General features: G+C 55.7%; 1 protein-coding gene across 7 annotated transcripts in view; it reads right to left on the minus strand.

Moving 5' to 3' along the window:
- ADCY7 (adenylate cyclase 7) overlaps window positions 1–21,208 on the minus strand; it is a 60,623-nt gene extending 39,415 nt beyond the window's left edge. Inside the window, exon 1 of one of the 7 annotated variants that reach the window (XM_068528332.1) lies at window positions 21,156–21,208. The gene's annotated coding sequence lies outside the window, so the exon portion shown is untranslated. Of the gene's footprint in view, window positions 1–7,760; window positions 7,782–11,249; window positions 11,270–20,378; window positions 20,436–20,982; window positions 21,002–21,155 lie in introns of those variants that run through there. The other 6 variants (XM_068528338.1, XM_068528335.1, XM_068528331.1 and 3 more) reach the window with 6 other exon arrangements.
- Between the last annotated feature and the right edge of the window lie 289 nt (window positions 21,209–21,497).

The raw sequence follows: 21,497 nt of genomic DNA on the forward strand, positions 1-21,497 counted from the left end.
CAAACTCAGAGCTGCCCACTCCAGGGCCCAGGCTCCTTCTTAACCCTGTGTCTGCATTTCCTGAGGGGCGCTCTGCCCAACAGCAGGGCCGTGAAGAGCCACACACACGACACTTTCTGGCCCTGTGTCTGCATTTCCTGAGGGGCGCTCTGCCCAACAGCAGGGCCGTGAAGAGCCACACACACGGCAGTTTCTGGTCACACGCAGTGCTGGGCTTAGCATTCTCTTCCTCCTTCTCTAAAGATACCCTGTGCACATTAGCAAATTAAAGGTTCTGAGAAGTCCTGCAGGAAAGCAAGCTGCTGAATTAATGAACACAGCTAAGCATCTCCCAGTCTTTTTGGTTCACGAGGCCCTTTTTGCATTAAATCTCTAAGGAATCCTCTTGGGGAAATGCTGACTTTGGCATCTCCAAGACTCGGCTCAGGGATCCTCCCCCAAGAAGACTCCCTGGGCAACTGTGGCTCACAGAGGCCACTATCTGCCCCTTTTCTGACAGCCTGGGAGCTCCCTCAAGCTGGGCCCCGACTCCCCCACCTCCACCTTCCCCTGGGCTGGGCTGCGTGGGCACACAGGGACCAGCCCTGATCTTGGCCTCCAGGGTAGCGTCAGGGGAAGACTGGAGGAGGCCCCGCCCTAGGGCAGTTTTCTGCTGGGGAAGCAATCTGCCCTGGGGAAGAGAATGTGGGAAAAGGCACTGAATACCAACCAGGAAAGACCCTCCTGTCATACTTCCTGCCTCTCCCGTGCAGGGCTGTGAAGTGCCCCCTGCCTCAGTCTCCTCACCTGCCATAAGCAAAGCAGTGCACGGGATAGACACCTAAGGTCCAGCCCCGCTCTGCCTCTCGCCCTCTCTGGGCCTGATTCCTCCAGGGGCAGGGAAGGCCCCCAGGGTCTGCGAGGTCCCTTCTCACTGAGACTACCAGAGAAGCTAGCCACAGAGAGGGCAGCGGGAAAGGCACATGGAGAGGCACCTCCATGCAGAGCTCAGCAGGCCCTGTCGGGGCCGTGGCCTCCCCAGCACCCGTGAGGCATCACTGTCTGGTCTGGCTCCCAAAGCCATGCCTCCCCCAGAGGCCCCCCCTCGGACTCCCGCCACACCAGCCACCAAGAGTGCCCGGCCCTAATCCAAGATGCTAAGACCCCCCTTCCCCAAGGCTTCCTGAGAACTGTGCGAGGTCAAGGGGGCACACGGGGGGCAGGGGCGGGAGGGCTGCCTGGTGAAGCCCAGCCCAGAGCCCGGAAGAGCCCTTCTGCAGGGGAAGCAGCCCCAGCCGACCTCCCCCGCACCCCTAAAAGCCTGGCTTCCGGAGCCACAAACACAGGGGCTCGGGAGCCCCTCCCCACGGCTGTCCCCCGAGCCCAAGCTCCCCATTCCTACTTGGGCACCCCTTCCTTCCAGGCTCCGCTGGGCACAGGAAGTCGCTGTGATGGAGGCTCAGTCCACGGCAGCCACATGCCCCCCAAACCCAAGCCTCCCCTGGGGTTTTCCACCAGGGCTCCCCACGCCTGTCCGCGACCCCAAAGACAACGAGCCCCGTCCTGCTCACCCCTGGCCAACCAACTCCTCCAGGGCTTCCTGAGACCTTCTTCGCGGCTGTGTGATTTGACTTATTTCGGTTCCCCAAACAAGCCCCACCCTTTTGTCTCCAGGCTCAGACAGCCTAAAAGCACTGCCTACCTCCCCACCCCCAAACTCCCTCTGCCTGGCAAACTCCTACCGGCCCTTGAGAGCCAGGCTGAGCTGCCACCTCCTCCAGGAGGGCTGCCCAACCTTGACTCAGTGCCTGCACTTCCCACCACAGAACAGGGCCCCTGGCCTGTCGCTGCCCGATCATGCGATGCCTCTACCAAGGCCGATGTCTGGCCACGCGCTGCCCTGCTTTCAGGACCCAACAGTGCCTGGCACATAGCGGACACTCAAACCCCAAATTCATGAACTGAGTCAAATACAGCCCGCCCTGAACTGCAGGGTCTGGCCCCCAACCCTGGTGTCCCTAGTCCCATCTGCTTGAGCTTTGGCAGGTCACCTGCCTCTCAGGCCTCGATTTCTCACCTGAGCGATGGGGACGAAAACATTCCCCCACTCCCCGGCCTGTTCTGGCAGTGAAATGACCTCGTGGCTATAAAAATTCCTTATAAATCCAGAAACTTCGCACATGGAAGGGGGCCAACCTTGCTGTGCTGTTTCTACCACAGGAAAAGAGGCCCCAGCCTAAGGCTCCCGCACTGCCATCCAACAGGTGCCCACTGGGCTCCTGCCTGTGTCAGGTACCAGGTGAAGTGCTGAAGCAAACAAGATGGACGCAGGGTCCCTTGGGAGCCCATGTTGCGGGGAGGGAAGAGACGTGTGCCAAAGAAGCCACACGAGGCAAAGAAATGCCAGGGTGGGAGAGGGCCCAGCCTCAGACCGCAGTCAGGAATGCAGGAAAGCCTAGGGGTTGTGAGCACAGGCTCTGAGACCAAACAGGCGAGATCCCCGCTCCACATCAGAGGCGCTGTGTGACCTGAGGCACGTTAATTAACCTCTCTGGGCCTCGGTTTTCTCATTTGTAGAATGGACTGGTGATGGTACCGAATGCCCAAGGGCCTCACACAGAGGCTGGCACACAGGGAGTGCTGTTAAGTGGGTCCGCCCCAACTGGCTCCAAACAGGAGGGGTGGGCCTGAGAAACTCTGACATCGCTCCCACCCCATCATCTCCAGCCGGGCCCAGGAGACAGAGAGAGAGAGAGGAGGTGGGCCCTGGGGGACAGGAACACGGCCGAGGACTAGGGCACCCACAACAAAGACCTGGGGGACACACTTCGAGTCCCAGGGGTCTCAGCCTCGCTTCCTGTCAGCCCCCAAAAGGCAGCTCTTCTCTTCTCTTGCTCCCCTGCTCAGAAAGCGGGGTCTGACAAAGGGATGCCGGGGTGCCAGCCCCTGTCCCAGGCCTTGCCTGGCACTAAGGCACCCCTTCCCCAAGGGACCTGAGCAGTGGCTCCAGGGAGTCTGAATATTTCAAAAGAGGACACTTCCCCATTAGCCCAGGACCCCATTAAAGCAACGCCTCCAGACGACTTATTCAAAGGGCACCTCCTCCCCCAGGCGGATGGGGCCCGAAGGAGAGGCCAGGGAGTAGGGCTTGGGGAGCAGGGATGGGCAGACCCGGGAGATCCCTGGCCCACACAGCAGGGAGGTGCGCAGGAATAGGGTCAGCCTGACTACTGCAGAGATGAGGAGACTGAGGCCAGGAGGAGAGGACGACCACCCCAAATCCACATCCCCCACTGAGTGAGGCCAGGGAAATGTGCCTCCAAACAGCTCTGATCAGGAAAACACACTCGCCCCGAGGCTGTGGAGCCCTCTGGGCCTCAGTTTCACCATCTGTGCAGAGAAAGGCCGCACCCCTGGATCCTGGGCCTCCCCCTGCTCGGCCGGCCAGTGATGCCAGGAACCGTCGACCCAAGTCAGCTGCACCTGAGGTAGTGAACCAAGCCACTTCCAAGGGGCAAGAAGGCCTGGATTCCTGGAAGACAAAGAGGCCTCCAGCAGGTACTCTGGGTCCTGAAGGTGGGTGGTGGCGCCACTGACCGTGTCACCCCCGGGGGCCTCACGATGCCCGAAAGCCAGGCCTGCCACGCTGCCACCCCCAGTGGGCACGAGTTCCCCCCTGGGTCATCCACCCCATCACCTCCAGCCCGGCTCAGAAGAAAGCAAGAGAAGGTGGGCCTTGGGGGCCAGGATCACGTCTGAGGACCAGGGTACCCACAACAAAGGCCTCAATTTGTTTCTTTTTCCTCAGGCACAGCTGCAGGGTAACTTCTTTCAGAGCTCAAGGCGGCGGGGGCGGGGGGGCGGGGGCAGACAGAGGCACAAAGAGGAAGAGAGAACAAGGAGGGTGCTCCTGGCGCCCCCCGCACCGGCACCAGCAAGAGGGGGTCTCAACACAGAGCCAAGGGGGCAGGGGGAGGCTGCCAAGTAGAGCAGACACACTTGCGCCCCGTCTTCTCCTGAGCCCGAGGACCCCGGCGCGGGTGACACGAGGCAAGAGGGGGCTCGAGGTGGGGAAGCACCCTAAGCAGAGGGGATGCATGGCAAAGGGCAGAGGAGGCAAGCCGACCTGCTGCCCAAGCCAGGGGGTGGGCCCAGAGTGCCTGAGACATAGAACTGGGGGCGGGGGGGTGGTTTGCCAACACGGCGAGGGGGGCAAAAGCCAGGAGAAGGGGTTCAAACGTCTGACACCAGACAGGAGGAACTAATTGACGCGTGTGTAAGAGGAACCCAGGAACCCCACGGGCCTCCTCTCCAGGGCTGCCCCAGCCCATCTTCACAACAGGGTGGGCTCAGGTCTATCCCCCAGCACAGCACTTAGTGCCCCAGAAAACGCCTGTGAAATACACCCATCAGAGATCAGCAGATGCAGGGAGAAACGACGATCCCAGGCATCACGGGGAGAAGGGTAACCAAAGAGGGAATGAGCCCACTTCTGCCCAGGGCTCACGCCCCGCCCCATCCCGACACCTTGTCCTCCTTCGAAGGCTTGGGGTGGGTGTGGGCGTGGGGAAAGGGGAGCCCAGGGAACGGAGGCGCTTCAGCCCAGCAGGTCTGCGCCCGGGACCGGGCAATGCCCCAGCCATGCCGTAGCCCCTTGTGAAATGCATGGGCAGCGGCAGGTTGAGCCAGATGCCAGTGGCTGTCAGGTGGGCACTGTGCCACCCTCCTTGGGGGTTGGTGGCAGGAGGAGCCACAGGTGGGCAAGTGGAGACTCCGCAAGCAGGCTCAGCCGGGAGGGTGGGGGCAGAGCTGGAGGACCCCTGGAGGGGCTGGCAGGATTCCACACACACAGGCTGGGGGGCTCGCCACTGCCAGGGACCTCTAGGCCTCAGCTTGCTGGTCTCAGATGCCTGGGAAGCATTTTTCACACATTTAACTTTCCCAGCAACCTGCCTGGGCGCTGCCATTTTACAGATGAGGAAACTGAGGAATAGAGAGACAGTGATTACCCCAAGGGCTACCGGCTACCAGGGAGGCCTCTCAGTGACACTCCTCAGCCGGCCCTGCCCATCCTCACCTCCGAGGCTCCCTTCCCTCCCACCCAAGGCAGGACGGGGCAGTAATGACAAACACCTCCACTTGGGTAGTGGCTTCTCTGTGCCAGCCGTACCACGTGCATCCCTTCGTTTAATCCTACAACTACCTGGAACGTTGGGTAGCGTGAGCAGCCCATTTTATAGATGCAAGAAACTAGCTCAGCCCTTGCTTATCTCGCACACTGCCGGGAGGAGGCACAGTGCGGTTGAACCCAGGCCATTACAAAGCTCTGTCTGGAGACAGGTTGGACGCAGTGACCTCCAGAAGACCCAGCTCCTCTGGCGACTGTTCAGACGCCAAGGCCTCATTCACTGAGCCAAACTAACTTTCAGCTCTTTCTACACAGGCCTTCTTAAAGACAGTAAACACCCCAAAGGTCCACCATCAGCACTTCCCTCTCATCCCTAAGACCCGACCCCACAAAAGGCTAGAATCGGCCACTCGGACTCAGGTTCCCAGTGTGACCCACTCTGCCTGCTCCCTCAGGGGGCCCTGGAACTTCCCCGGGCAAGTTAAGCACTGCCCTTGGCCTGGGCAATGGGATGTGGAAAGCTGCCTTCAGCTCAGTGCGAATGTGCCCAGGACAGGAGGAGAGAGGTGAGGGACAGGCCACCGGCCACCCCTTGATGACCCCTGGTAATGGTGGGATGGCAAGTCATGGAAAATGCAAAGGGCTGGGCCATCCACCTCCCCGCTGAGGCAGGACTCGAGCACGGGTCCAAGAACACACGGCCCAGCTGGGGCGCGACCCCTGACTCAGCCCAGCCACCCCGCAGTGAGGGCAGGCAAGACCCTCCGCCAGGAAGGCTCCCCCGCACCAGCCCTCCAAAGCCACCCAGAGGCCCTGTTCAGCTGTGCTGCCCCCCACCAGCCTCCCCAAAGGCACAGCGTCCCTACCCAACCCCAGGCCTCGAACGCGGTGGCTCTCCGTGAGAGGTGGTGTGTGCAAGTGGACGCCCCCGGGGACTGACTCCCTGTGTGGCCCAGGACGAGACGGTGCCCTGCTGGGCCTTGGGCTTCTCCTCCATCAACTGGGGACAGACGACACTACCACACAGGGTGGCGGGGAGGCAGGGAATGGGTTAGACCAATAGTTACAAACTGTAAAGGGGGGTGCACATGCCCAAAGTGATGTCAAGTCGGGCCTCTGTCTCCTCTTGAGAAGCACCTCTGGCTTGTGTGGAAGCCCCACTCCTGCCCCACTCCCCACCCCCTACCCCCGGCTCACTGCGCCAGCCCCCAGTCCCGTAGGGCCCATAGGAAGACTGCCTCTCCCCAGACCAACTCCTGGCAAAGAGTCCCCGTGAGACCACCCTCACCCCCGACCCCTGGGAAAACGGCCGCCAGTAAACAGTCACTTCTTTTCGATGAATGACCACTGGTGACTTCCCCACTGAGGGCAGAGAATGCGCACAGCCTGAGTGTCCCCTCCCCTACACCAGGAGCCACAGGAAAACTCCAGGGAGCCCAGGGCCCATCTGGAGCAGGGAGGCCCGCAGCCTGGTCAGAACGGAGGGCGCTCAGATGGGCCTTCCAGACTCCGCGCCCCGCTAGACGCCCGCGCTTCCTGTGGAGCCAATCCCACTACACTTCCTCTTAAGTCTACCCGTTTCATTTCTGTGTCTTCTTCGGCCTTGTCCAAGGCAAAAATACATGCATGAAGTCACAGATCCGATGTCCTATTTCCAAATTTTTTTTCTGAAATGTATTAAAACGCGTACCTACATGTGAAGCATGTTGATTCACATCCAGGCTAAAGCAGGGTCCCCACCCTGAGAAATGCTGGTCTGGTCACCCCTCACATCGTCCACCTGCATGTCTGTGGCAGAGAGAGCCGGTGACAGCCCACGGTCACACAGCCATTCCAGGCAGAGCCAGCCTGGGCTCCGGCCACCCGTCCAGGCCTTGGGGACCGGGGTTCTGTCTCCCAGAGGCCCAGGCCAGGCCTCTGCTTTCCCACCCCCCCCTCCCCTCCCCCCCTCCCCTCAGGGCTGGCCAGGGAGGAAGCCCCCAGGGCCAGCTGTCCTGAACCCCATGTGATGACACGGACAGGAGATGCCTGCTTCACCCTGTGTCTGTGCACGTCTGCTTGGATGAGCGGGCAGAAAGATCCAGAAAGACCCACACCCCATGGTCCACACTGGTGGTCCCGGGACCTTGGGCTAGGAGGACTTGGAGGGAAAGACAGACTGTTCCATTTTCTTGAGGTATCTTGGTTCTTTGCCTCATGGGCATGCATCACTTTCAGGGTTTGGTTTTTGTTTATTCTTTTTTAATCTAACAACATAAATTCAGCTGCACTTCCCCAGTTAACTTTTACTTTCATTGAGAAAAGTACACTGTACTTGTAAATGTAAAATTACAACCCTGTAAAGAAACATGGGCACCTGAGAGTCAGTCACGGCAGTCTAGGTGGACCAAGCCAAATAAACACCACCACAGTCATAACAGCACCTTCTGGTCAGGCCGGGAAAAGCCGGTGACAAGGCATCTCTTTCTTGTCCACAAGCCCCCCCACCTTGCCGTCTGCCCAGCAGCCTCCAAAGCCTCCCCCACCTCCAGTCCAGACCCTGTCCATCCACTCCCAGGCTGGGCCCGCCTGGTGGGGAGGGGCGCCGCCCCGCGGTCCCCTCAGGCCCAGGCCACTAGGACACATGGTGCCCCACCTCCCCTCCCCACGTTACCTGGCTCTCCTCCAGGGCCCCTCGGCAGCTGGGCCAGGGTCAGAGCCAGCGTGGAGGTGGCCGCCGCCTGCCCCTCCTAGGCCAGCATCCAGGCTCACACGTGTGAAGGCTCGTTCCACCAGCTACCTAATGAGAGTGAGTCACATCTGGGACCCACAGCTTCCTGCTCTGGCGGTGGGAGCAGCAGAAAGCCTCACGTTCATCCCTCAGCTCAGCGCCTCTCGGGGTGTGTAGTGGGGCTCTCCCAGCCACAGAGAGCCCTCAACAGGAGCGGGGGAAGCTGTCAGGCCAGGCTCCTGACTCCAGTGACTTCATGGAAATTGGAAGCTTTAAGCTGGAACCATTTTCAAAAAGTAAAAAATAAAACAAGCACCAAAAGCCTGCATTAGAAGCCCGGCGACAACTTACGGAGGCAGGGAGTAAACGCCTCCCTAATGAGCAATTAGAAGCAAGAGCGGCCTGGCAGGGAGCCGCATCCTGGCTCCGCCACTCACACAAGGCCCTGAGCCTCAGTTTCCCCACTGGGATCATGGGGTGCTCAGTGGTGAGGCAGGAGACTAGGAGGGACTGGGAAGCAGGACGCACAGACCTCCCAAAACAGAGGGGGAAAGCACCTCCTGGTCCTCAGGGAGCCCTCTGAGCATGTGACATGGGCACCTGGGATCATCTTCTACCTTTTATCCTGACAGTAAACCCTACTGTTTAGTAACAAAGTAGGGAACGGAGCCCAATTTTCCCAGCTGACACGTCCTGCCCTCCCCAGGTCTCCCTTCCAGCTCTTTCCTCAGAGGAAGCAGACTCTTCTCTGCTGACCTGCTGCACCCCGAGGTCCAGCCGCCCGGCACTGGACACCTCACCCCACTGCGAGGTCCCAGCAGGCAGGACCTGTGCACACAGGTTAACACAACCAGGATCACTATTTAAACACTGACTGTGTGAGGGGCACCATGCACAGCCTCATGAGGAGGTCCTGCTATTATGCCCATTCTATAGAAGAGAAAACTGAGACTCGGGCTACTCACTTGCCCAAGCACACACAGCTTAAAAAAAAAAAAGGCAGAGCCAGGATTCAAACTCAGGTCTGTCTGAATCTATGGCCTATGCTCTCTCAACCACTCACATCATGACCCTCCCCAGGAGCAAAGAAGGGCTTCCCTGGAGACAGGCTGATCCAAATCCCACTACGCCCTCCTTGGCAGGTGCCCTCGCCCGAGATCTCCAAGCCCTGGCACTCGGTGCTCCCAAACCTGCCAGCGAAACTCCCCCAAAGGAGGGGCAACTGCGGGCTTTCTCAGCATCAGGCAGGGAAGACTGGTTTCTCTTGGCTCAAGGTGCCAGGCACAAAGCACAGCCCAACCCTCTCCTGTTCCACTCAGCAGCACCCGCCCTCCGCCCCGTGGGCAGGACTCCTCTCTGGTGCTGGGGACACAGGCGCGACTTGGACACAGCGTGCCCACCACCAATGACATGGCACAAAGATCTGGGAGAAGCATCCGTGAAGGCAAGATGTGTGGTCCGGAGCTCAGGGGAGAGAGACCTCACCCACCTGGGGGAGGTTCAGGGCCTCCCTGAAGGAAGGGACCCAAGAGAGGGTGTCCCAGGCCCAGGAGATGGCCCAGCCAATCCCTGACTGGTGCGTGGGCGCAACAGGCTGTAGAGAGTGGCAAGGCCGTGAAGTAGTGGGCAAGAAGGAATAAAACTGCAGCAAAAACAAGGCAGACAGTTGGCGGTCGGCCAAGAGACAACGCTGAGCTCTGAGCACATAGTTTGGCCCCGTTTGACAAACCCAGATGTCAATCCCTTTCCCCTCGGGAAGAAACCCCACAGCACCCCAGCGTGTTTCAAACTCCAGGCAGATTTCTGAGAGGGAGTGTGAGCACGGAAGCCATCGATACTACAGTCACCACACCCCAGAGCAGCCCGAGAGGGGTCTGAGCCATCAGGGCTGGCGATTCAGCCCCAACCCAGTCCCTTGTCCCATGAATGTGGGACGAAGAGGCTGAGAGCTCTGCAATCAGAGTCCCCATCAAGTGACCTTGGCCAAGTTACATGATCTTGGCCGCTCAAGGAGCCCACCTGTAAAGTCAGGACAACATCATCCAGCTCCTTGGGAGGCTGTGAGGGTTAGTGAGAAATGTGTATAAGGCACACAGTAAGTGCTCAGTTATAGCTGAAGACAAGGGAGGCTGGACAGAGGGTGTTCTCTCAGTTTTAAACCCTAGATCCTGGCTCTACTGTAGGCCTGTCCTGTTCAAAGAACTTCCATGGCTTCACGGTAGCTCCTGAGTCAAGTCCCGGCTCCCTCCCTTGAGCCTCCACACCTGGCCCAATTCGTCTTTCCATCCTGATCTCCTTTGACCCCATGATCCAGCTGCTTCACCCTGCTATGCCTTGGCTCAAGCCTTTCTGCCACCAGAAATGGTCAAAATGCTACTCATCCTGCCAAGACAAGTACAAATGCCACCTCTTTCAGGAAGCAATGCCCCATCGTCACCTCCTCTGGGCCACAGTGCCACAGGCCTCTCCTGAGAGGATATACACTGTTGCCTTCCTTCTGTAGCATCCATTTCCACTTCTAGTAACAGCTCCCTATTCCTATGGAGAACCAGCCCTTCAGGGGTGGGCTCCTGATCAGTGCCCATTGAGGAATGGGCATGTGACTCCAAATGTTGAATTCTGGGACTTTTGTTGGAACTAAATGGAAAAAGAAGATGCTCTCATTTCACTAGGCTGGGAGGATATGAGCTGGAAGCTGCTGGGCTCGTCTCTGCCACAGGGGTAGTCAGCCTCCGATGACCCTTGCCTCCTGGTGTTCACGCCCTTGTATGGTGTCCTCCCACACTACCTGGGCGACCAACAAAATACTGCAGAAATCACATGTTTGACTTCTGAAGTCATGAAAAATACTGTGGCTTCCACCTTGCTGCCTCTTGGATTACTCCCTCTGGGGGAAGCTAGCCAACGTGTTGTGAGACACTCAAGCAGCCCTGTGGTGAGGAACTGAGGCCTCCTGCCCACAGCCAGCACCAACCTGCCATCCGTGTGACTGAGTCACCTCGGAAGCAGATCCTCCAGCCCCCGTCAAGACTGGACTGATGCACTCTCACTGTAGCATCCCTGCCTGATCAGGAGTGACAGAGGGGCACCTCTTCTCTTCCAGCAGACCCACCCACCCCCAGTACCAGGCACTCAAGAGGCCTTCATGACATTTCTGCCAAGTTGATCTGCACCCCGAATCTCCTAACAAGAACATACAGCAGCACTCCCCCTGCCTGGGAGGACAGAGCAGTCTGGCTCGGTACTGGTGTCAGGTCTGCTGGCCCCACTCCTCCAGGCCCCCAGCTCTTCCACGCTCTGGGCCAGGAGATCCCCAAGGAGACAGCCTCACCGAGGCAGGCACAGCCTTGTGGTCCCGTCACTCACCCTCCTCCCAGAGTGATTTTTCACACTGGGGGGGTGGGTGGGGTGCATTCCAATGCAGTGACTCACCTCTGGCCCCTCTGCCATCATCTCTTCCCAGTCGACTGCAAGCTCAGGGATGTGCTAGGATCCCTTCCTTCCCCAGGCTGGGAACATATGGAGATGCTCTGGCTCACTCCGTCAGTCCAGAGGAGAAGGGGCCGACTGAGGTCATGCAACCAGTTACAAGTGATAGGATGGAACAAAGGCCTTCACTCCTAATCAGTGGTGGTCCTAAGGGGTGACCTGGGCTGAGATACAAGGCCAGTCCAAGAAAACACATGTGTTAATAAGTAAACAGCATCTTTGCAACCAAACTCAGCTCCCTGAGCCACTGCCCCTCCTATGTAGAAATCTAAATAGCTGCTGCTTGTCTCAGTTAGAATGCCAGACAAGGAAAAACGAACAACCCTGCATCATGTTGGTGGTACAGCCTGCCAGAGGGCAGGGGGCTGGCTCCCATGACCCCCATGGCCCCAGCCTCTGCCAGGCCTCGGGGATAGGGCTTTGGAGAAGGAAAGGGGCAGCCCAGGTCACAGTGTGTTGAGTAACTGCAGAGAATCCTAAAAGAACAGATGTGAAAGCAACTGCCCTGCCAACCAAAAGTCCTTATTTCCTTTGAAAAACTTGGCAGCTGGGCTACACCAGCGGCCGCCCGTCCTTCCCCACACCCCGTCTGGTGTGAACTACTGATGGACAGGGAGGGAGACCATGACCCTCCCTACAGATCCTGGGAAGGAGGTTATGGAGGTGCCACGAGGTGAAAACAGACCTTTCGTTTAACAATATCACAGATGTACGTATATTTTTTTACACACAGGAAAATCCGGAAAAATATACTCCAAATCTTAGGAGTTATCGCTAGGTGATAAAATTTAGCACAGTTTTAATTGCATATTTTCTTGTTTATGCCTGTTTTCCAATTTTCTCTAATGAAAATATACCTCCCATGTAATTAAAAGATAACAGGGAAAAGCAACTACTAAGAAGAAAAAGCAGGAATAAGGAAAAACAATGGCCTGAGACTGGAAGGTCTCCACCCAATGCCAAACTCAGCACCACCTGTAACCAAGTGAAAATGGAAAGTTTTTATGATAACTTAAAATATTACTACCTTAGGGACTTCCCTGGTGGTCCAGCGGTAAAGAATCCGCCTTCCAGTGCAGGGGACACAGGTTCGATCCCTGGTCAGGGAACTAAGATTCCACGTGCCAGGGGGCAACTAAGCCCGCGTGCCGCAACTAGAGAGAGAAAACCCGCATGCCACAACTAGAGAGAAGCCCGCATGCCACAACGAAGAGCCCGTGCCGCAACGGAAACATCCTGTGTGCCGCAACTAAAGATCCGACGCAGCCAAAAAAATAAAGAAAATAAATTTTTTAAAAAAACCAAAAACTACTACCTTAAAGCCATTGAAGATCACAAAAAGAGATTGAACCAGATAATGTGAGCCTCCCAGTAGAAGTTTGCAACCCCATTTCCAATGTGCTCTTGTGTGGAAAAAAAGTCAAAACTAAATTAGATCAAGGCTCCAGATACAACTACCAATCTATATATAGGAGGTTCGGTGGGTAAAAAACACATTAAGCATTATAGGAAGCAAAAAAAAAAAACATGGCATGAGAGAGACTGAATTAATATCAATCATACAGATGAAAGAATACTTGAGAAATATATCAACCAACCTCATTACATAGACCTCATTTGGATGCTGATATTAAAAAACTAAAATAATATATATATTTTTTTGACATTTATGAAACAATTGGAAATTTGAACACAATACACTGCATGGATAGCTATGATCTTAAAGAATATTGCTAAGTTTTAGGTGTGGTAATAATACTCTGGGGTTTTTTTGTTTTGTCTGGTTTTTTTACTCCTTCTCCTTTAGGAATAGTTCCTCGGTATTGCAGGTTCAGTTCCAGATCACTGCAATAAAGCAAATACTGCAATAAAGTGAGTCACACGAATTTTTTTGGTTTCCTAGTGCATATAAATGTTATGCTTACACTATACTGTAGTCTATTAAGTGTGCAACACCATTATGTCTAAAAAATGTACATACCTTAATTTTAAAAGACTTTATTGCTAAAAAATGCTAAAGATCATCTGACAAGGCAAGGTGGCCAAAAGCCTCCAATTTATAAAAAAAAAAAAAACACGATACCTGCAAAGCACAATAAAACGACGTATGTCTGTACTACAATTTTTACCAATGAAGTGATATGAGGTCTGAAGGAGGGAAGTGTGTGGGAGGAGAGAAGACTCCAGGTTGGCCAAGAGCTGGAAACCGTGGCATCTAGGGGATGGGTATATGGGGATGGACATGCTATTCTGTCTTCCTTTGTGGGTGGTTAATTTTTCCATAATGTAATGTTGAAACACTGTCACTGTAAGAGCTCTGGCATCTGTTGTCTCATTTGAGTCTCACTCAGTGAAGGCGACATGTTCAGTCCCTTCCTACAGATGAGGAATGCCCCCCACCCTGCCCCCAGGGAGTCTCAGAGCCAGTAACACAGAATCAGCCGCAGCCCTGCTCCCGACTGGGAGGGGTGGGTGCACTCTCAGCCTGAACCCCGAGCACAGGCAGAGACGCCCCCAGGCCCCTCTGCGGAAGCACAAGAGGCTGCAGGGCTGCAGGCCCCACCGTCGCGTACCAGCCTGGAGCAGCGGCCGCCTTCTCCTTCGCCTCCACCTCCACCCAACTCCCACACAGGAGCTTAAAGGCTTCCAGTACCAGCCTGGGCGGCATCTTAACCCCTCTCCTGGCAAAGCCCTCCGGTGGGAGCCCCTCCCCGTCGCATCCTCTGACCGCAAAGCAGTCTACCGGGGGAGTGGGGCGCCCAGGACCTCCACGCCTGCAGACACGGCCCAACCGCAAACCTGCATCCAGTCTGCAGTGACACAAACCCTACAGAAAATAATCCCCAGTGTGTACAAAGACTTACTTATGGGCTACTTAGCGCAGTGAGCTAACTGCAAAAATACTGGAAAAAACCCTAAATGTCCAGCAATAGGGGACAGAGAAAATCAACCAGAGCTCCTAGTACACCAACTGCTGGAGCGGGCCTGATACGTGTCTGAGAACTCCAGCAACTCCACTCCCAAAGCCTGGGGGCAAGCAGGACAGACACAGTAAGAAATGTTCTGATGCTCATTTTTTTTTTCTTGTCATATGTTTAAAAAAACAAACAAGAAATCCTCTGGAAAGACGTACACCAATACACTAATAGGTTACATTAATGGGTACAGATTCTGGTTTTTCTCCCCACTTTACTGCTTAGGTTTTCTGATTTTTTAGTAATAACTGTGAATTATTTGGGTAATTAACACAAAATTCAAGCCATTTGAAAATAAAAAAATGAGCTGACCTTCTCCTCCTCCCCAGGAATGCTGCTCAGTCTTGGCCCAGGAGGCAGAAGTTGCCTGGCTGTGGGACTTTCTCAAGGCCTCACGGCCTCTCTGGGCCTCAGCTTCCCCATGTGACACCAAATCCACCAAGTGAGCTCTTCCCACCTCCTCACAGAGCCTGTTCCCTCCTCTGTGAGATGGGTACCATAAGGCACACCCACAAGGCCACATACACGACACCTGCCTAGCCTCCCCTCCCCCACTCCCTGTGGACTGGTGCCCTCATTTCCAGCCTTTGCTCACTCCTCTGCCTCTTGGGCACCTGGTGACCCTACACCCAGCGTCGTGGGGAACCAGGGGCGTCAGAGGCCAAGCGTGGACTGAAACAATCCCCACAACCACACCCCCAGATCGCCACCTGCTCGAGGCTGACATGGTAGCCCCTCCAGTCCTCTGACCTCCCTCCAGGAAGGTGGTATAGCCCCGATTTGCAGAGAAAGAACCAGAGACTCAGAGAAGAGAAATAACCGCCCATCTACACATACCAAACCAAGATGAAGACTGCAGCCTGGGGGCCCTTCTGAGAGTTCCTCCTACACCCTCCTCGTGGGCTATCAGCAAACCACCCTGTACCCTTTCTGGAGAGCCAGGCGCACTGCTTAGGGCTGCGGGCAGGACCAAGGGAAGATGAGGAACATGGTAGGACACACCAGGCTGGAGCCACAAAACTTCCGGCTCCTCCTCCTCCTCCCCTGCAGCCCCCCAGCCCCTCTCCACACAGCTGGTAGGTGCTCAAGTATAGGCTGAGCAAAGGAGGTGCAATGCTGCACCCTCTGGCTGGAGGAGCAGGTGGGCGGAGGGGAGAACCCAAGGCGGGGCATCAGGAGGGAAGGGAAGAACCCAAGCCTTGGCCTGGCACCCTGGGATCAGGTGTACAATGGCACTCTCCCAGGACAGCAAACTCAGAGCCCCCAGAGATCAGATGGGACATCAACCAGTGACGCTGGCTGGCTGGCTGGCTGGCTGGCTGGGGACTAGGGTAAACTAGAGGCCCAAGCTCTGTGTAAAGAGAAGCTGCTGCCGAGCTTCAGCCAGTAGCTGCCACAAAGGAATGTGGCCAGTGTTGCAAGCCTTCTGAGTTATCAAAGGAAATCAGAAATCTGGGTTTTTACAGAAACAGACTCACAGACATAGAAAACAAACTCATGGTTCCCAAAGAGGAAAGGGTGGGGGGGTGGATAAACTAGGAGTATGCGATTAACAGATACACACTACTGTATATAAAATAAACAACAAGGATTTATTGCATAGCACAAGGAACTATATTCAATATTTTGTAATCACCTATAATGAAAAGAATCTGAAAAATATGTATTTTTTTAAAATTTATATATATATAATTACATATATATAACTGAAAAAAAAAGAAATCTGGGGTTTTTTTTTACATAAAATCTCATGGTTGCAGATGCTGGCAATTAATCCAAAATAAATTTTAAGCAGTTCTCCTATCAGTGCTCTGGACTCACTGCTGTGTGGCCCTGAGCAAACCACTTAACCTCTTTGGGCTTCAACTGTCATCTGTAAAGTGGAAAAATAACACAGGGTATTGTGACAATGAAGTAAGACAAAGATGTATACTTTGTCCATATTAATGATAACAAAAAGCAACACTAACAATAACAGCTAATGTTCAGGGAGTGTGAGGCACTGTTCTAAGTAACATCAGTTAATGTCATTTCATTCATACTATTAGATAGGCATTTTTTTAAACTGTATTTTGAAACAGTTTCAAACTTTCAGAAAAGTTAGATGAAAGCTACAAAGAACTCTCCTATACTTTAATTCATATTTGCCTATTTGCACCATTTTGTCTCACTTTCTTTATTATCTGTCTATACATATGTTTCTCTTTAATATTTGAGAGTGGTTTGCTTATACGGTGAGCCTCTACCCCTAAATACTTCACTCCATGTTTCTTAAGAACAAGGACCAATATAGTTATCAGGTCATTTAACACTGATACACTACTTTAATCTATAGTCCATATCCAGTTTCATCAGCTGTCCTAATAATGTCCTTTATGTAATTTTTTTCAGCCCAGGTTCACATACTGCATTTGGTTGTCACGTCACTTTGGTCTCTTTTAATCTGGAACTGTTCCTGGTTTTTGAGATAAGTAGTCTTATTCTGTCTCCATTTTATAGATGAGAAACTGAAGCTCAGAGAGGTTGAAGTACCTGCCCAAAGTCACACAGCTAGGAAATGTTGAGCTTGGACTCAAGCCCAAGAGTTTCCCTCCAGAGCCTGTGTTCTTGTCCTCCAGGCATAAAAGCTTGCAAATAATAGCCTTTGTTGTTAATAACTGAAAACAGCGGCTCCCTCCGCAAACAGGTGGATGGCTGCTCATAGCCACCTCACTCAGCAGGTGGTCATTAACTGAAGGGGTGGCCTCCTGTGCACACACTGGCTGGACCTCCTGCTGCCAGCTCCCCACACTTGGCAATGGCCCTGGCCCAAGGCCCACCACCCCACCCTGTGGGGCCCCATTTAGCTCCCTCTATACAAGCTGGGCGGTGGAGAGCTGGAGGGGACCACAGCTCCTACCTTGCTTTTTCCCCCTCTCAAAGTGACAGTCCAGGTACAAATGCCCATGTCCCAAAATCAGAGCAAGGCAAATACCCCAGGGACAGAGCCTGAAGTCAAAAGGGCCCTCAGGCCATGTCCCTGACCCACAGACAACCAGACTGAAGGGGACCCCTGAGGTCAGTTGTCCAAGAGGGGGCTGAGCACATCCTAAGACACATGACAGAGTTGCACTGGAGAGAAGGGTTTATAGGAAGAAGGAATAGCAAGAGCAAGGGCTGGAGATGGGAGTGGAGCTCTCGCAGCAAGGACTCAGGACTCCAGGGCGTCACGCAGCCTGTGTTACATGCAAAGAAGACCAGGAGGCTGTGGGCTGATCCCGCAAACTCAGCTTCCTCAGGGAGGACCCACATGGATGTGGACTTGTCCACTCTTCTCTGGCCGAAGTCCCTACCCCCAATTCCAACCTAGGCCGGGCAGCATCAGCTTAGAAAACCACTCTCTTTGGTTCCCAGATGGGTGTGGCTCAGGGCCTGGAAGCTGCCACCAACCTTGCCTCCATCACCTCGAGCTCTTGCCCACCCACCAGCTAGGCCCCATCAGATAGCTCTCCAACAGCTGGCAGTGAGCCACAAATACCAGCAGACTCGCAGTGGGAGAGGCAACACTGTCAACAAGAAGTTTGCAACTTCTGCCTGAGTTCCAGGCCATTCTGGAGACTAATTTGTGCTGAAATACCTCAAAGTCCTGGGACCTTCCCTTTGGATGCCCTATTAAATTCGGAAGTTTACCGACCTCACCTGCAAACCCAATTCCAAGTTTCAGAAGCAGAACAGCTCTTGAAAATTTTCCAGAACAAACAAAAATGGAATAGTTTTGCTTTTCTTCTTCATTGTAGACAATTTTGAAAATACAGAAAGCATGAAGAAATAAGAAAATGACCGATCGACAAACTCCCCCAAAGATATCACAATGAAGACCCCTCCGTCCATCCTTCTAGTGCACAGACTGGCCTGCCTGCTCTGTGAGCCTCTCTCTACAGAGGTGTTTGGGGTCAAGGTGCAACCACTCTGTCACCCCTATTGGCAGGGTGCAGGGACCACGCCTAACTCGCTTTTCTGCCTCCTACCAGGGCAGGCCAGTCGAGGCTCCCTTGCTGGAGTTAGCCACGGAGGCAACATAAGCCATTATCCCTCCATTAGCAGTCCCTTTGAGCCCAGCTGCAGAGGAAGGGAATCCAAGAGGTGAAGTCAGCAGCAAAGTCCAGAGCATCTCCTGGTAAGGAGTAGGAACAGGAGGAAGAGAGAGGTGGGCAGGTAGGTGGGCAGGCAATGTGTTTTACCCTTGAGGGGGATTTAATGGGCTCACTTAAGACTGCCTGCTGGGGTGGGATCAGACTCCCAATGGGTACTTAGTCAGACTACACCAGAACCAGGCCAGAACAGGATGGGAAGACCAGAAGGCCAGGCCCTAGCCCCCTCTCCAGGCCTAACTTGCTACAAGACCTTCAAGGACTTCAGCTTTCCCACCCATAAATGGTGTTCATCATTCTGGCCCTAACTCACAGGATCAAACGGTACAAGGGACATGCCATGGCTTTGTAAGCCATCGGGCCTCAGAAACTGGAACTCTCCCACCTCTTCCTGCCTTCCTCCATAAAAGGCCCAAGAGAAACCGCTCTCAAAAGCCCAAGGGCATCAAGGGCTGAGGAAGGAGACCCAGCCTCTGAGGATCCCAAACATTCAGCACTGGGGGAGGCAGCTCCAAGTCACCCTGTGGACCCAACTCCACGCCCCAGACCCAGCTGGCCACTCCTGGGGGGCTTCCTCACTACACTGGGGGTCTGCCCCCATAGCTCCAGGTCCACAGCGGGACACGCTCACCTCTCCTAGGAGGGCACCTGCCCACGTGTGAAAGCGGTGATTGATTGAATGCCAGAGGCCCTCATCTCTGAGCCCAAAGCCCCAGCCTGCCAAGTCCCCTCAGCCTCACGCCCTGAGACCATTGCAGTCCTGCTGGTCATTCATTCGTTCATTCATTCATTCATGCTTCCGTTGACCATCATCCTGGACCAGGTCTGAGAAGGCTTCAGCAAGCAATGAGGGCCCTGAACCTAAGGCCAGTCCAGATCTGGCCATTCCAAGCACAGCCTAACCACCAAGGGCACCTGTGGTCCTCACCTTAAAGGCTCTACTTCTAGTGAAAGGGCCCAAACTCTCATTTTCCAGCTCTGGCTCTGGGACTCAGAAAGAACATGAATTCTTTGCCTTTGAGGAAGGGGACCCAAGATATACACCAGGAGAGAGAACAACTCCAGCCCACACTGAGAAAGGCTCCATCATCTCACCCCCAACCAGGGATGGTTACCATGCCGTTCGCGTAAAAGGGTAGGTTTCGGGAGTGTCCCAGTGGGGACGCAAGCCAGAGCAAATGCCTCACCGGCTCTCCCATCCACACACCGCCCCCTTTAACTGGTGAGGTGTCCTGCTCACTGTGGCTGTGACTGGATTGCTTCCAACCCCAAGCCGTTGTCTTGCCCTCACCTGAGCCTTCTCCCTTTGAGTTATTTTTTACTTTAAACAGGCCATGTTGACCCTCCTGGGGCCCCTGCCTTGCCTGAGTCTGAGAAACCTGACAAAACCAGCCCCTCTTTTTACCATCATAAGCCAATGGGCGTTCCAACAGAGTGGTCGGAGCGTGCCAGACCCAGGGGGGACGCAGAGCCATGTCCCTCAGTAAGGTCTCAGTCTTGTCATCTGGAAAGTGGGGTTGGGCCCCAGTTCCTGCGCTGAGGTCCTATGTGGGACACGTCTCCCCGCAGTGCCTGAGCGAGGGGGCATCTGAGAAGACCCACCCCAAGCTTGGGCCAGAGAAAGAGCAAGACCGGGGAACGGGGCGGGGGCGGCCCCGCGGGGCGGGGGAAGGGGGGAGACGGCCGGCCCCGCGCCTCTCCCCGGCTCCCGAGGCCCAGGAAGGCAGGCCGAGCGAGGGGCCCGGCTGCAGCCGCCCCCGCCCACACCCACCCCTCCGCCCGGGTGCTGCCCGGCGGGCGAGCAACGAGGAAGCCGCAGACGCCCCCCACGCCGCCGCCCTGCCACGCGGGGGTCCAAGGACCCGGCCGGCGGGCGCGTCCCCAGGCCCCGAGCCGCGGCGCGCGCCCCCTCGGCCCGGCCCGCCCGCCGCGCCTTTCCCCGCCAGGGCCGTCCGGACCGCGCTCACCTGCTGCCGCCGCCGCCGCCGCCGCCGCCGCCGCCCCGCTCCTGCTCCGGCCGTCGCCGCCGCCGTCACCGCCGCCGCCGCCGCCCGAGTGGGCGCGCCGCCGCGGGCGGGATCGGGCTGTGCGGGCGGGGGCGGCGGAGCGGCCGCAGGCGCCCCCCGCTGGCCGCCCGACCCAGCCCGGAGCTCCGGGCCCCGGGCCCCGCGGCCGGGAGGGAGGGAGGCCCCGACGCCCCGACCCCCATTCGGGCGCCGCGTGCCGCCACCCTGCTCGGTTTTCACCAGAAACGCTGAAAACGCACAAGCATCCCACAGCCGCCGCCCCCCTTTCCACGCGGGTGTGGGAGCGAGCGGCCAGGCACCCTCGGAACGTGAGCAGGAAACAAAACCTTTTCAAAACACATTCTCTTCCTCAAAGCCACGCACGTGTTTGGACGCGCCAGGTGCGGCCCCACCCCCAGAGGAAAACACTTTCTAGCAAATTCTTTCAGCTGTTTCTGCCCCAGATTCCCATCCCACCCCCACCAGTAACGCCGTTTCTAGAAGGACCCATGGACTGTGGTCTAGTGCCCTCCTGCCACGATGAGGGAAACTAGTCGAAACCTACTGTCTCACTCAGGCCTTAAACTCCCTAGGGGTCCGAGGCGGGAGCTGCCGCAGCACCCGCGAGAGTCAGCCCTTTATTGACCTTCTTCTCTGGCACCAGGAAGACCAAGACCGCTTCAGAAAGTACTTGTCCTCAGAAAGTAGGTGCCGTAACCTCGTCGTGACCCCACTCACCGCTGCCTACAACCCGGCTGAGGCCCCAGAGCTGGCAGCAAAAAAATCTTGTCCTGTTTCCGAGGAACCCAGGCTGGGAGAACAAGAAAGCCCTCCTCTGAGTCACCACTGGGAGGGACAAAGGAGGCTGACTGAAGGGGTAATCAAGACCAGGAGGCGTTTAACTCATAGTCCTGCATGAGATTCTCCCTTCCCACTTGTCCAAAGCACCCTTATGCCCACCGTGGAATCCCGAGGCTCCCACTTTGCTGAGAGGAATCACGTGAGCATCTGTTATACCCATTTCTCTGGTCCAACCTCAGAGGCCAGAGCCCCACAGGAAAGATTCCTGGGAATCTTCAG

The sequence above is a fragment of the Eschrichtius robustus genome, chromosome 19 (genome assembly GCF_028021215.1).
Source record: "Eschrichtius robustus isolate mEscRob2 chromosome 19, mEscRob2.pri, whole genome shotgun sequence".
NCBI lineage: Eukaryota > Metazoa > Chordata > Mammalia > Artiodactyla > Eschrichtiidae > Eschrichtius > Eschrichtius robustus.